Below are 16,595 nucleotides of genomic sequence, written 5' to 3' on the forward strand. Positions count from 1 at the left end.
GCAACATTTTTATAGCAGGTTGCCTGCCACTAATGTACTTCTGTCCACGTTTGACAATAGATTCATTTCATAACAAAGTTGTATAAATAAAAAAAAAGTTAAATGGTAGTATTTTAGAAACGGGGCTATTGCCAAAATGATAATCCTTCATAATATGTATTATGCCAGATAAGTCCTGTATATTTTCTTAATATTGATAACAATTTTCAAATCTTTCGGAAGGATAGTATATAGCTATTTGTACTATTTTACTTATCTCCTTTTACTGGGAGAACTCTTTATTCACAGTTAAGTGTGTTCCTTGCCTCAAAAACCTCTAGATTTTGTAACTTACAGGGATAACGGGGGTCAAGCAATGACCTTTCAAATAAGTAATTATCTAAAAATATATGCAATTTAAATGAAAGTGACTACATTTCATGCTTAATTTTAGATAGAGGAAGCTAGGAGGTAAGAAATAACACGAATGTTGTTTAAAGATTACTCATCTTACCATTTTTCTAGTTATCTTGCATGTGTAAAACTATCTTTTTGCTATCCTTTAAAAGAGTTTAAAAAAAACAACAGACCAATCCAAACCAATATATCTAGTAACCTATTTGCCTCCCAGAACACCAATAAATAAGAGGTACTTTCTGGTAATTTATAGTCGGTGTTTGTACATGAAGAATAATGAATAAATAATTATTAATTTGCTGTACACTGAAGCATCTATCTCAGGTGTTAGGGTTTTCATCATAAATAACTCTGTTTGAAATGCCATTGGAAAGTGGCTGCTGTTAAGACCTCATTCACAAAGACCCAGGGAGCAGTCTACAGGGGTCCGTAATGAATTCATTAATATGTTATTAATCATGGTAGCTCTTGTTTAATGTATGTTTGGTTTAATGACATATTATTTTAGTAACATTAAATATCACAGTACTTATTTCAGCTAGCCTACTTTTGCCCACTCCAAATAATTTGCCGATTTTAAAAACAATATAAATAAATAAATATATTAAAAAAAACAAATAAATACGTACAAACATAAAGAAGCCTATAAACATAGGAAAAATGTGGACAGCTTTACATTCCATCCGGTGTGAACATGCATGTGACAAACCCCAAAGTAAATGAATGTGATTCAACGGAACTGAAAGAAACCGGCCTGTCTAACTTCAGGCAAGAATAGCGCCTCCATATTTTTTGCGTGTTGCAATACGAAGACGTTTCGCGGGAAAACCTTCCCAACAGAAATGCTGCAGTGGGTGTGAAACGGGTGTGGACGTCACTCCCCTGAACCGAAAAAGTGCAAATTTAATTCCCCCTTTGTTATAGCTGGTTGTTTAACACCGTCTGATGCCCCACGTCAACCGGAGACCTAAACAGAGGACGCACAGTCCCGGTTGTTCTCTGAAGTCCCAGTACGAAGAAGCCCTCAAAAACGGACAATAGAGGTGCGCTCTATACATAGCAATGAGGTTTGTGACAGACAGGCGGTCTACTGTCAGTTTTTGTTCTATCTGTCACAGTACACTTACCTCCTGGTGTTTCCAGTAATCAATACAGGGCTGAAATCACCTACTGTTACCCACCTCCGCCACTGCCTATTTTGTCCGTTCATAAATAATGAATCGTCTCTCCTCTCTGTCTACGCACCAGCGACTCTCTTTCTGTCTACACAAGACGCACACACAGACAGACACGCACAATGCCGCGTCTTGAATTTCCATTGCATTTGCTAATCATTGATCAATAATTCAGGGCTCCTCTCATCTGGAAGGGTCCCCAGCTTCCTGGGACATATGGCACAGGGTTTGACAGCGTTCAGGTTACGATTCCCTTATCACAAAGGTGGCGAGGGAAAACAAGTTGTTTAAAGTTGTTTTTCAGAGCCTGACTTTTGTTCCCTGCTTGTTACATTTAATGACTGTGCGGCTACAGTGGTTATAACAGCCAGAGTAATTTGTGGTGTTAGTTGACGTGATGGTTATCTACGGGGTTTTTCATTTCCTGCCCTTTAACATTCGCTTTATATTTTATCCGCCTCCTTTTATAAGCCGTTCACTGTTCAGAAAAGTGGGAACTAAAACGGCAAAGTTCCCCCGTACCTGCTTTTCAATATTCTGATTTTAAATAATTTTTTAAATGATCGTTTTCTCCTTTTTACAATATAATCTGGATATTTTCCACTACTTTCTTTTTTTAAACACAGTCATTTCTTATTCAAAAGAGCAACAGAACTGACTGCTATTTATAGTTTAACTGGCAAAGCATGTGGTTTTAAGGCACTGTATAGGGATTTCAGAGTACAAAAAGATGCTTACATTTTCCATCACAATAATACTGAATGAATGAAGTTGTGCAACAAATATGAACTGCTGTCTTTAAGGAAATCACCATGCATTGTTTCATGTCAAATGTCTGTGACTAAGCCGTGTGTATTCAGAATGAAAAAAAAAGGTGTATGGGTAATTTTCTTCTGTATTTAAACTGTAATATATCTGAAGCCCGAAGGTTTGAGTCATTCTCAACGATTAGCTGAACTCTTTCTGCAACAGGGAAACCGTTGGCATTTCACACAGAATTAAGTCCAAGACATTTGGTAGTGTGACGGAACAACTTTCTTGGTAAATAATGATCCCTCTACAGACTATGAGAAATTAGTCCTTATGTATTTAAAAAAAAAATGTATTTTCTAATGAAAGCTAGAGTTGGATTTAAACAAATAAAATAAAGTAAATAAGTCATTTTGATATTTTGCAATTTTTAAATAATATAAATGTGCAGTAGTTTGTGAAATTCATTATACACATCATACTCGTAATATTTATTATTTTATAATTAATGCTTTATTGTAATCCAGAGTGTGGCATGACTGTTAAAGAAGATATTCAAATGATTTAATCATGACTGTATTTCCCTATATCACAGCTCGCTTCACCCCGAGGAAAAAGAGAGAAGGAGCCAAAACTATTATGAAACCAAATCCCTGCTCATTTTTGGCTAATTCTAATGAAGTGGCCACAAATGACTTCATTTAGAATGAAGTTAATTGGATTTGGTGCTACATCGCTGCATTTCCTGCTGGAAACTTTCCCATGTTTCCCCTGCTTTAAACAGTGCCTGGGCTTTTGTGTCACCCCCGTTAGCCCAGACTTTAATTAGATCTGGCACCCACCTCATTATGATAAATGCAGAGATGATGAATGGGATCGCGAATGTGCGAGAAGAAGCTGAGCCATCAAAGGCGAATATCATTAGCAGTTTCCTCCTGTCGAATCGATCACTGTCAGGGGCGGCTCGCCACGGCAACAGACTGGGAATGAGTCAGGAGGTGATGCTGTGTGAACTGTACCGCGCACTTAGACTTATGCTGATCTTTAGCAGTCAGTCATTGAATACTTCCGGAACAATCTGCTATTCATAAGTAAAGCCCCAGTAATTTAAGCCTATTATATATGAAAATCAAGCAAGACCTTGCATTATTCATCAAGCTGTTTCATGTTGTGTGCACACACACACACACACACACACACACACACAGGTTTGTAATTATATCTTTGCGGGGACTTTCCATTCATTTCTATGGGGAAAACTCTAATGACAGCATGACGACCTTAACCCCTACAGAGCCCTAACCTTAACCATACGTAACCAGACAAAATATTTTAACTTTTTTGATTGCATTCACAGATGTTTGTGGGGACCTGAAAAATGGTCCTCTGAACGTCAAAAAAACAGGTTTTTATCACACACACAAACATACACATCCACACACAGATTAGGTATCTATATATTTGTGGGGATTCTACATCCATTTCTACGGGCATAACCCTAATGCCAGCTATGATAACCCTAAGCCTTACCCAGTCTTAACGTTAAGTAACCAAACAAAATACGAGACTTTTGGCATTGTTGGTTTTTTTGACTGCATTCACAGATCTTTGTTCCCCACAATGTAATATAAACTTAATACACACAAACACAAACAGACATGCACCCTTTATGGTGTCTTCCTGCATGCCACTCTTCCTCCGTTATGCTGGGCTGTTACTTTTGCACTTTCGGGACCATTCTCCTCATTAACTAAGTGTTTTGTCCACAGAACTGTCACAGACTGGGGGAATTTGGTTTATTGCACCATTCCCTGTATACTCTAGACACTGTAGCGTGAGACATTCCCAGGAGGGCGGCTGCTTCTGTGACGCTGAGACCTCCATGTCTGGCATCGACAGCCGCACCATGTTTAAAATTGCTTAGATCACAAAGTTCCGACCGCTTAGCCAGACGGTAACTGAACCTCCCGACATTGTCTGAGTCCTGTATGTATTCAGTTGCAGTCACATGACTGGCTGTTTGCAGGATCGGGCCCATTGTGTTAACGAGCAGGTGTAGCTCATAAACTGGTCACTGTGTGTATGTATGCGTATACATATAGAAATATGTATATTCATTACCCAGCAGCTTTGTCACTATTAATGGGATTCGGGTTACAAGCCGTTTCCGATTTTGTGCAATTTAAGATCCTCGCGTATTCAATACGGCAGTTTTATCCAAATTAGGTGGAGGCTTTGATTACACTAGATGTGGGAATGTTGTGCGGGGTGCCGGCAACCCTGCTCCGGGGCGTCCTACTGGGTGGGGGGTCTTGTTCCCCCACACCAGTCAAGCTGCCTTCCCTTCGCCGTCTTGTGTTAACCGTAACCCTGCCACCGCCGTCGTGTGGACTGTGTCCCCCCTGTCGCCACAACAACAAGGACAAATGTCACAAGCCGACTCTTTCTCTCCCCTCCCTTCCCCAACCCCGCCTTTCAATTATTTACACTTCAGTGTCAAACAAAGCAGCCGAGGTTCCTCTATCATGTAAAATAAACCACTTCGCTGATTCAAATCATTTTTTAGGATCCCAATTAAACATTTTTTGCAGCTCAAAAGATAGTTTTGATACAGACACATTGTGAATAATAATATAATGAGTGAAAATGAACAAGGTGATAGGATATCACTGACATGCAATTAGAGATGAACCTGAATTCTTTTTGCCGGCTCGTTTGATGTATGTTATTTCACTTTGTAAGGGGATGCGCTTTCTAGAACCTTCTACGACTGCCTTTTCTGAATGTAGCCATGTATGCTTTTAGCATCTGCCTCCTGTTCATTTAACAGATACATTTTCAGTGACATTAATTGCAGTTTTATACAAAATTATGCAAAACACCAACACAGAACTCCCAATGAGTGCACAGAAGCATAAAAAAGAGTTTTGCTGTTCTAAGGTATTCCTTGCCGCAGCATCCAACACTCTGACCGGGCCATGAGATTTTTGACCTCATGACCCACAGTGTAAGATTTACACCTGTATAATTTACCCTGTTGTCCTTCAGAAGGTAACTGGATAATGTTGGTGTCTTAAAGGTCGAGTCAGTTATTGCAACGGGATAACAGGGAGACATTACAGGCAGACAGAGATGCCAGTACACAGAATGCTGTTGGATTTGTTTACGTAGGAACGGACAGGCCTTTTGTCCACTGGTTTGTGAAGCATGCCCTTTGTTCTGTGAAAACCTTAAAGTATGAAATTTAGCCATTCTCATGGAAACATTACTATTTATGAAATGTTCTCTCATATTCCACCAGCAATCATATCTTCAGTGATACGGTGGGCCGGTACTGTGACTTCAGCCACTGTTGTAAATATATTACGCAAAACAGCAGCCAAAACTCTGTCATGCCCATACAAAATGCCAGCCTGTGGCAAATTTATTCCACGATTGATAGTACGGCACGACAAGGGAAATGAGGGAAGAAGGCTGCCTCAGTGAATTAAAGTGCTATGAGAATGGTTGCAAATCGGTCTAAGCGTCAGAGAAATACGGGTCACTTCGTCTGTCATGCACTTGTAAACATTTGGAACATCAGCGAGGCAGAAATCAGCAGAGTTTTAGATCACTGCGGTACAGCCAAGGCTGAAGCTGAAGCAAAATTCTGCAGTTTTAGCTCATTGTAATACGGGTAAATATGCATGGAATTTCACAGATTTTCATCCTTTTTTAATCATCATTAAACTTCATTGAAAATGAACCAATAAACTATTGGTTGAAATCGTCTTTACAATTCCCAGGTCCTTCACTGGTTACCTCTCTAGAAATTCAAACATGGACATTGGCTAGTGATAATGACATCATAAAATTAGAAATGAATATATATTAAAAACGAGAATGGAATATATTATATGCTGTTGTCTTAATTATGACTAAAACTGAATAAGCTTTTAAACTATAACCTGAGGTCCACAGAACAATGAATACATCGCTACTTTCGTGCAGAAACTATTGACTTCAGACACCAAAACAGCCAGACAATGACCTCATCTAATAAGGGACGCTATTTGTAATCAAATCTGTCATTAACTATTAATTGGATCAAAAGTTCATTGGCCATTGTTGCTGCGTCAAGTAGACCGTTAGGGATTTACTTGGTGAAACTAAATTAGAGTGCGGGGGTGCTGCTTATAAATTATTTCCATCAGCTACTCTGCTTACCGCTCAGCAGCCACAGCGAGGTCAACCTGACGACGAGCAGCGGAGCAGGTTAGCAGCATTCGAACGAAACCCGATCACCGTAGCAACTTCTGTTAGAAAACATGCAATGACTATACTTTAACAATTATGTTAAACAAACAATTACATTTATCGTGGACTTTACAGTTATGGTGCCACAAAGCATTTCACAACATCCATATTGCCCTGTTCAAGGTCATAGGTAAAATTGCGTGAAGTGCAGTAAAGACGATAACTTCATATGCATAGGAATTGTAAGCTTTTGCAAAAAGTTGTACGATAAGTCTCCTAAGCAACATCCTATTAATTTAGAGTTACAGAGTTAAACATTTCGTAATAACATTTGTCACGTACATTTTGAGTAATATGCTGACAATAACATATACATGGTTTTCTTTTTATTGTGACAAGGTGAAATAAATCAATATATTTTAATTATAGCATTTTACGTTGAATAATATTTACTAGGTTTTGGAGAGTAATAAATTGCATTTTCATATAATATTTACAATGGAAATAATTGAGAAAAATGTACTTCATTTTGAATGATATATTGTTGCATCAATAATTACACCACAGTTAATAACACAGTTATAACCGCAGTTACATAACTGCAGTTATGAAAGCATTAAGTGGCCAGAAATGGTAAACAGCAACTGCAACTTAATCTAGTTTGTTTCCGTGACACCTATCCCACAATTTGTTTGTTGCAATTCTGTATTCCAGAATAGTTCGATCCATGTAACATGTTGACTTCCTTTCCTTACAGATATGAAGGGCCTAAACAGGCAGTTCATTTAAAGTGTAAATATTTCATATTAAAATGCACTGGGATTTGCCGAACAGCATCCCGAATATGTATAGCAAATACAGCAAATTTGAAAAGTGGACAATAGAAGTTTTACCCTTCTGGCCGGCCATTGAAAAAGGACCGATGACGATGCTGGAGCTGAATCTGTGTGTCAGGATAACAATTATGACTCAAAACTGAGCATTAATAATTTCAAAAATATTAATGTATTTTAAATGGGTCAAAGGTCAACATGTATTTCAAGAAGCATTCAGAGGCAAACACTGGGAAATATTTTTTATGAATATTTTTTATTAAATAAACACTGCATACACAATTACACACATAAAATCATTTTTAATATGACCCACTAATTATACAAGTGTATTAAACAACCATAATTTTCATCATAGTGGATATTTTATTATTTCAGTATAATTCTTAATATATTATATGTGTAAGCATTGTGTGGATAAAGTTGCCACAATTGTACCTGCAACCAAATCTCTTTCTAAATTCACAGCAAATACAGTAAATTGAGTGTTCAGATTTCTTATTTTCTTCTTATTATTATTATAAAAAAAAAAAACACTTTTTCAAATACATAAGAAGGATTTTTAAAGATACCTAATTAAAAATAATTTGGTTGGTTTAAATTTTCTTCAGTGATTTTGCTTGGATCCTGTCGGATTGCTATCACATCCTGGCTTCTTGCGCGTTTTCTGTCCTTAGCTTCTCATACGACGACACATTACTAGATGGGTTTCGACACTGGCTAAACATTCCATTCAAACACAAACACTTTGTATCCTTTAACCTAGTGGTAAAGCATGTCCTATATATTCAGCAAAAACTGTCGCGGCAAGCCAGATTCATGTACATGCCACAGTACACTGCTGAGCAAGTTAATACATCATTAAACTCAGATTGCGCGGATGCCTCCACGCTACAAATAAAATGAGAAGCGCAGCTGCATGTCCTTATCTGAGGTACTGTGAATGTAGACATCGCTGTTGGCCGGGCAAAGGGGATTAATTAACGTAGGAAACCACTTGCTGTAAATGACAGTGACTGGTTCCATTCCCTTAAAGCTATGGCACACTGTCTTGGGATTTCCCAGTTACATGTAGGTTCTGCAAAAAGTGAAAATACTGCCAATCAAAATCCATGCGGCATCATGATGCTTGACCTGTAAACAAATTTACAATTAAATTTTTAACCAGTAGATAAAGCCAGCACTTTGCTGAACCAATAAGAGATGGCCAACTCAAAATGAAGCTCAGCTCACAACAGACTACTCTGTCAGCAAATTTGAAGTAGTGAATGATGAACATTTTTTAAAAAGATCAAAAATACACATTACCAGCCCACCACATAACATTCTTATTAAGCTGCTTAATGATTTCCTTACATTCAATAACGAAAGAAGAATATCTGATGACATAATCGGTCCTCTATTTAGAAGTCAACTAGTCAGTTAAATTCACATCTAAATAGAAACTACAAGCCTGATCAAAAATGTTGCCATCTTCCAGGTGGAGAGATATTCAGATAGTAACATGTCCTAGAGTATGGTGCTACTTTTGATGCTATTGAACGTTTGCTTGTATTGATAACTATCCTACGTCAGTCTGTCTTGGCCTGACCTTGGCTTTCTTCTCTTAGATACTCAGACAGTCATAATCATTCATCTAATTACTCTACTGTGTCAACACTATCATTATTCAAATATGGAATCCTGCTGACATCCGTGCTGGACCAGTGTTATTCTCTATATCCTACCACTGGGAATATTATACAAAAGCAAAACATTAAATTTCATTCATACGTTGATGACTCACAAATCTATATCAGTCAGAACTAATGACACTTCATATACTTTCCTTAGAAAACCATTTTTGTTAAGTAAGAAAATGGATGACAGATTATCAGTCTACATACTGAAATCATCCAAGTACCAAAATTAAAAATACATCTTTGCCAGCTCCAGATTTTCGAGGGTGAAAATTTTGGTTTGCCAGGCCAAGGTGAATTGAAGAGTAAGTTTCCAAAAAACTCACTCAGTCCTTTTGAGATGAGACCTCCAATGACCTAAATTCAGGCTTCCTTATCATTTGGCAATTATTGTAATACTGAAACGTGTGCATTACCTGTTCTTGTGTCATTCACTTCCTGTTAACAGTAGACTAAATTCTTCCACTCTTGTCCTTCAATCAATTATATTGGAAAAAATTACTTTAATGCTTGTTATTTGAATCCATTCGCTTGAAAAGTGTCACATTTTACTCCTACTAAGTTTCTTATCCTTTGTCTTCTGTGAATTCGTTCAGCATAGTGAAAGTAAAGACTGTTGTGTAAATAACTCACAAGCTGTTATGTACGGAGCAGCAAAGTGTGTAAATGAAGGAATGCTATAAAGTTTTCTAAGACATTAGCTATTGCTAGAAATCATTGAATTCAACTGGCTTATTCAACTGAGTATTCAACTGCCACCATGAATATTAGGAAAATTTGAATCAGCTGCTTTTTTATAAATATTTATCAGTGACCTAAAAAAATCCCACAGTTAATCACACCCAGCTGACCCTATTTAATCTAAAATAGGTAAACAGAAGTTGGGAGAAATTATAATTTGAACAGATTGTGTTGCACAAGCACTGAAGTTTCTGTTTTGATACGGTTTTGTTTGGTGCATTTTTGATGTTTTGTTCCCCATGTTTTCTACCTTGACTTCTAAATAATAATAAAGTCTTTTTTCCCTTGACCCTGATCTCCTGCTACCTTTTCTTACTCTACTGACATTTCACAAATGGCTACATACCACAAACTGGCTACATACCACAAATCAAACCCCCCAAAATCCATGAAAATAATTAGCAAAAAAAAATGTGCAAATTACAACCACTATACATGAAGCACACCAAACAAAAAAACATATATAAGAAACATAAAACACAAACATGAACAACACGATGGAACAAATAGCTTATCGTAAAATTTTCAAATATCACCATCAGCTTCTTGATGTCTGTTTCAATCTGATACTGATCCTAGTTGTTCCAAAACTCCACTGAAAAATATATGAGATATACCAGTTTATTTATGCATAGTGTCCATTTATAGGGAAGTGAAGCTGAAAATAGCTAAATTCCGATATAATGCACAGCTCTGCAGCTCTGTGGATCATCAACATAGATTGCTGAAAGCGATGTAACCCAGCCAGGTTGACAGCGACCACCTTTGCTAATAATTCTAGCTGTACTCAGGCATGGAGAACAGTCGATAAAAATGTAAATATTTCCAAAATCATCCATCAGAAAGTTCTTTTCCAATTTATTTAACATACAAGTTAGTAATGTGTATGTGTGTTATGTAAACATACAAAAAGTAGCATTTTAAACATTTATTACTTATTTACTTCAAATCTTTGTGAACATAAACACCAGAGATGTAATACAGCTTGATAATGAATTTACTGAAGCGTCAGAAGTCATTAGATTTAGTGATGAGTGATATGTGATGTTTTGAAACGCCAGTCCAAAGGCATGACAAATAAAAATGCTGTAACATTAAAACTGAAATAATATTCCTTGAGTGTTTTTTGTTGCCCATTTTCTATTGCGTAGATGCCAAAATAGCTATCGCTCGTTTTTCTGCTCCACCCCATCCTTCTGGTAAACCCCTCTCCACTGGGCATGGCTCTACGGGAGTGCCAGCGTAGGCTTGGCCCAGCCAATCATTAGCTTGGCCTGCCCCATGATTGGGCAAATGCCAATCAATCACTTTTGTTTGTTTGTTTTGTTGTAAATAGGAATGAAGCAAACCAGTTTTTTTTTTTTTTTTTTTTTTAATATTGACTTATTTGTACACCCAAACACTACTCGCTTGGCCTCTTTAAAGAATTCTGTGGCCCACCCAGGGGCAAGTGTATTGTTTCTAGGGCTCTACTCGAAACCTCAACGGCCCAGTGCAAATGCATTATTTGAGCGACGGTAAACAGTACTGCTAGGCCCACATTGCAGCCGGTCCCAATCTCTTCATCCAACCATCCACATGGCACATCGTTCTGCTGGCTGTCCCACCCAGACCCAGCCTTGCTGATAATATTCATATATGTATATACAGCTACATTCACCCCTGATGTTTATCCATGTCCAATATTCGACGATAAAGCCTGAGTTGTTCTGCATCCATCTCAACAATCCATTGTGAAGTCCCTCTCTCAGTCCTTGAGTTTGTTATTTAACATGCTATCCTGATACTTACTGGTACCATGAAGAGAAGCAGCTTGTATATCGACTTGCAGTACGGGATTGATCTGGGATTGCTTGATATTTGCGAGTTCTTGACATTATTGTTGATATACTGATTAAATGGCTTCTATAAAACGAAGTACGAAATAATAGTCATTAATGATGTAGAAGATATTATCAAAAAAGTGACATAATGTAGCCATCTACTATTTTTTGATAATATTATTATTACAGACTGGCCCCGACTTGCAACTAGGTTTTGTTCCAACATACAGGCGATACGTCAAAATGTCATAATAGGCCAATAACACTGACTTTTAGGTGTGAGAGTGAGACTGGGAGATGCGTGTGAGGCTGGGATGGTCTTGCTCCCATACAGTACAATACATTCCCAAGTATCACAGAGCACACTGCATGTTTTAAGTACCATATCACTTCCGAACATATGTCCGCCACAAATTTATTTTTACGTACATTTACTTTTTAAAAAAAAAAAATTAAAAAAAAAACTTGCTTGTAAGTGCGACTCATCAGTCAGGGACAGTGTGTACTTAATATTTTAAATTTATATTTTATTATTATTTATTGATTCCAATAAAAATGACCAATTTTGGAATCACAAACATTGTTCTTGTTATGATGTTACACTCTGCATGCCTGATCAGGTCGGTGCGGCTAATCCTATATGCAAAAGGTTGAAAGCAGTCAATGATAAACGAGGACAGATGATCAGATTTCTTGGCATATTATTTATTGTCAGAAAACAAACTTCTAAAGTTCCGCCGAAGCAGAGATCATATTGTCTGCAGGTGAAATTCCGTCACTTACTTCAAACACAGGTTTGAATGAAACGGTCTGAATGTTTATTGCACAATAATAACCGAGCAAATGTTAATAAACAGAAAAAAAGCAAAACAACATATTATTTTTATTTCTATATTCAAAAAACACAAGTAAGGGCTGTAATTTAAATACATGTCTTTGGTTGGGAAAAAAAAAAACTGCAGTTTCATGACATTTTGTGCCGTAATTTTAATAATATTGTCAGTCGTATATCACAGCCTATGCATGTACTAACTTATTTCTCCTGCTAAAACTGTTGATTTTGGTGGTTTTCACTGAAGGAGAAACATTTTGTCATGTCTCTAAGGGCCTTTCATTAGCAGCGTATTTAGTCATCTGCCAGATGGACACCTTCTACAGTGGGGGCCAGAATCCTAACCCTGGCACCACTGGGTACGAGGCAATGCAGCTCCCTGGATGGTGATACCCGTCTGCTGTAGGCCATGCGCATTCAGATCAAATATACGTTGTGGCGCCAAGCGGACCGAGGCATCGCGGGAGCACAGAGAGACATGGAGACTCGCTTGCCGGGGAAAACACTCTTTATTAGCAGTTCTTAAAAGGGCTACAACAGGCACCAAACCAATTACAAAGAGTGGAAACACAAGATTGTCAGACGCCGAACTGCACGACGCACACACGGAGGAAGATTTACACACGCTAATTACATGCGAGGATCGGACCGGGCAAACACACACGCGGCAATAGGGAAATGCAACCAATAACATTAGAAACAACAAGGGCTATTTACAATTGCACAGGGGGCACGCTGAGACATGCGCCCCGCCGGTGCTACAATAGAGAGAGAGCAATTCACCCATTTTTGCAATGGGGAAGGAAACACACACAGTAACACACACAGACACACACACAGAGCCAGGGGCCCAGAGCTGTGAGACTATAGTACTACACACTTCTCCACCCAACTATGATGAATGTATCTCTTTGTTTGTTGCTTGTTTGTATGTTTTGCATACATACTTCCTGCCAAACAGCTCACAAAATATAATTGTTACAGAGGTATCACTAATTAAAAAGGAAAAAAAAATGCTTGGATATCTTCCTAAAAAGTTTTTTTTTTTTTATTACAGTTCATTACAGCTAGATTTCCTTTGTTTACAGTTTATTGTAGTTTTTTTTATTGTAGTTGCCTTTTCGCACAGGAGTCTTGTAAAATACTTTAAAATACTTTATATTATTCAGCATTCTTTATTAGTTATCACAGTCAATGTGTTGATTGATCTAAACCTTACTATTGGGTTAGCCATGACAGACTCTAGAGCCCATCCCTGCATTAAGCGGCCTATTCTAGGCCCTTCGTATAAGCTTAATGGTGGAGTTCTTGCCATGTTCAGCCTGCCCTGTAGATTACATCAGTATTTCAGCTGTTCACCCAAAGAAAGAGCCTTCTTGTCAGATACCCCAGAGCACATTAGGGTTGTCCCATAACTAGTGACAGCTACAAAGTCACTCTACAGAGTGTAAAACTGCTGGTGAAATAAAGCTGGTGAAATGAAATTGATTTTGATCTTAGCTATTGCTAGGCTAGGGCATCATTCTCACCCCACCCATCCCTCTGACTCCCCCACTTCATTTTATTAAAGGTATGAAGGTGATGATTTAGTGGGATATGATGAAGGTGGGACTATGGGTACCTCTTCGGAGCTGATGGCCATCTTAATGCGTTATGATAGCACCCAGCCCCCTCACAGGAGCTAATCTGCTAGGCCATGTAGCCCTGAGGATAAAGCAGGACAGCGGGGCTACATAGCGCAGCGTGTTCGCGGGAAATCCAATTATTCTTTTGAAGCTTTGAATTCAAAAGTGGATTCGGAAAGTCCTAAAGCAATTACGGGCTCCGCTGAAGAAAGACGTGGGCCAGTTCGGAAAAGGCCGCTAGCTAAATGCTGTATTGTTTTTTTTATTTATTTTTTTCACCCTCTTGCTCTTTAATACGTCCTCTATCCTCTTAGCGCGGCGACCTAGACACTTACCCTGGAAATACGTTCAGTCTCCACCAACCGATTATTTATTCTAAATGCCTCGGTTGGGGAGGAGACCCAAAATGTCGATGATGAAACTTAACGTGCAAATTCACTATTTTTTTTTTTGCTTAACTATTTGATGTTTGAAGTCAAGCTGATATGATCTAATATTGCATGAAAAATACTTAAAAGTAGATATCTTATCCGAAGGTCAAGTTCATTTTGTTCTAATGCACATTGGTGCTCATTTTAGCTGACTGGGACGCCAGGCCTGACGTTAGGCTATTTTCTGCCTCATATTACCATACGATGATTATTATTGTGACATTTAATGAGATAAATTTAGCTAAATTAAATTTCACTGCTATGCTTCCAGTTTCCAACAAGCCATAGCACATTAAGGGCAGCGCTTAATGATTTTAGAACATCATGAGGTATTCAGTGGTACTCATTTCGTTTCGAGAAAGTGTTGTTAGGCAATATATTTTAACCACGTGAGCCTCCGCACTGTGTACGGATCGCACTGCTATTTAGCTGTTGTGGGCTCTACCTGCAGAGAACTGCAGAGGACGCGGCATTAGCAGGTTTAGCGACAAACGAGCATCAATCTCTATCCCCTTCCCGGCAAGACACCCAGTTGTTCGCTGTGCCTCGATCGACACCGGCGGCGTTAATTCGGGGCCTGCCATTAGGCAAAAGACAGATTTAATTTGAAATTAAGACACTTCTAATAGTTCTCAATGTACCCGGAGACACCCAGAAATCATAATTAAATATACTCAGGTATTAGTGCCCCTGGCGTGGTACACATGATGTCATCTTGGGGAATCTTGCCTTTTATTGTTCAAGTCTGTTCCCTCTCATTTGTTGTGTCATTTTTAACATTCTGTCATTGCAGATGATGGACGCTCCCTGTCGTTATGAACTGGAAAGCCGTCGTTCTCCGCATGCATCTGTGTGAGCAAAAATGCGCACAAGCAGGTATGAGTCGCATGCATTGTAAGAGGAGCGGATGAAATTAAGCAACGCTGTATTTGTAAACACTCATGAAACCCTCGCATTAGTTTAGTCCTTGAATTTGTTTAATTTATTTTGTTAGTCTCCTCTCAGAAACACAGTAGGCTTGTTGTTATTTGAAATAACAAGCTTTAATATAACAAGAGAAAAGCTAGCTAGATATGATGAAATGTGTCCAAATATCATCCATCCATCTTCTATAACAGCTCATCCACTAGATGGTACCCTGGAGTCTATCCCAGAGTACACAGGACATGAGGCTGGGGACATCCTGGACGGGATGCAGGTTTTGTCAAAAAACCTACACAAATCTATAAGTTCTACTCATGCATGGCTCGGCAATAATAAATTAAAAAGCCATTTAAAATGTAGGCAAACCTGTGCAAATGCAGTTAACTTTTGATTAAAATACCACTTGCAGCATTAGAATAGACATCGCCAAAGAGGCTGCATTTATCACGACGGCCTGCTCAGTAATGCGGGGAAGGAAATAAACCATCCGCCGAACTTGACACTTTATGTGACACATTAGTCCCGAATCACATTTGCCTATCTTTTTGCCTCGTAACCACCCCCACCTAAAAAAGAAAAAAAAAGGAAAAAACGAAAAAAATGCATTTGTTACATCATACAATAAATCAACATGACAGATCTGAATTAAACACGATGGAATGAAGACACGGCTTCTTTCAGGTCCAGGTGTGTCTTTCATTCTTATCTTGCTGTAATCTGTCTTTACATTGACATGAAAAGCTTGCTGCGAGACATTGGTTGATTGCGTGTCATAAAGATCTCCTATACATTTATGAAGTACTCCTGCTCTGTGTCACTGGGCGCTGGACAGAGCGGCTTTACTTTGACTAAGCCTCTGAATACCAAGTTTTACAAAACAAGGGATCAGTAACTCTTGCAAACACACCCACTTCACATTGTTTTGAGTGATATGTCTGAGAACAACTTCAACTGCTAGCATTTCTCTTTGTGTGCGTGCCATATTTTTTTTTTTTTTTTCGGTCGTAAAGGTTTCTCTTTCACATCTGTGTGCGTTTTCACACAGTTCAGGTCCTTGCCATCACTTTACATCTTGGCTGCTTTACAGGGCTACTAATGTCACTGATCTGTGTAAGACCTCAATTTTCTACTGGGCATATTTTCAAAAACG

Source organism: Brienomyrus brachyistius, chromosome 9 (genome assembly GCF_023856365.1).
Source record: "Brienomyrus brachyistius isolate T26 chromosome 9, BBRACH_0.4, whole genome shotgun sequence".
Taxonomy (NCBI): domain Eukaryota; kingdom Metazoa; phylum Chordata; class Actinopteri; order Osteoglossiformes; family Mormyridae; genus Brienomyrus; species Brienomyrus brachyistius.